Below are 872 nucleotides of genomic sequence, written 5' to 3'. Positions count from 1 at the left end.
TGTGCCATGTCTAGGGTTGCCAAGCTGCACCTGGCAACCCTTGGAGGCCTTCGGGGGTGGAGACTGAAGTGGCATCATGAAGTGGGGGAGGGTGCATTAGGATTTGCAAAAACTCTATGGTTTTTGCCATAGAGTTTTTGCAACTCCTAGAGCATCCTCCCCCCGAGACTGGCACAAACCCACACGTCAAGTCGGTTTCCTCCCGCGGGCACTTCAGTTGCTGGTGGGCAACGGAGCCGATGGGTGGTCAGTCCCTGGCTGTGTCCCTGGGAATCCCCCCTCCCAGGATGCACGCGGGGTCTCTGCTTAGGGCCGGGGGAAACCTCACCGGCTGTGAAGCTTGGTCTCGAAGGATATGAGGGCTCCGTTGGAGACATCAAAGGCCGCTGCGCCCGTGTCACACGAGGCAAAGCACCGCTGGGGCTCCGTCCCGCTGGTGTCCAAAGCTAGGTGGCTGAAGACGGCGCCGGGGCCCAGGCCGTCGCTTACCGTGGCGCGGCACTGCAAGCTTCGGGATCCGTAGCGGAAGCCCCAGACGGTCAAGTTGCCGTCGCCAGCAGTCACGATCCGGTTGAGAAGCTCGCTGTAAACGCCGCAGCGGATGGGCAGCGCCGACTGCGTCTCTGACAGCACTTTGAAGCTGGAGTCCAGCACCCGGAGAGCACCCGTGTCCCACGCCACAAAATGTTCGACCTGAGCGGCGTACAGGAGGCCCGTCATGGGGACCGGGGCGCTCCTGCTGCTCACGTACACGCCCTCTTCCTTGTACAAGTGCAGGCCGTTCTCGGCGTCCAGCACCACAAAGACCTTCTTGAGGCTGTCGTGGGTGACGTGGCGCACGGGGTGGAGCAAGGTGATGCGGCCCAGGTGCT

Source organism: Gekko japonicus, unplaced genomic scaffold, assembly GCF_001447785.1.
Source record: "Gekko japonicus isolate JY-2015 unplaced genomic scaffold, Gekko_japonicus_V1.1 scaffold3659, whole genome shotgun sequence".
NCBI lineage: Eukaryota > Metazoa > Chordata > Lepidosauria > Squamata > Gekkonidae > Gekko > Gekko japonicus.
This window is presented reverse-complemented; position numbering follows the sequence as displayed.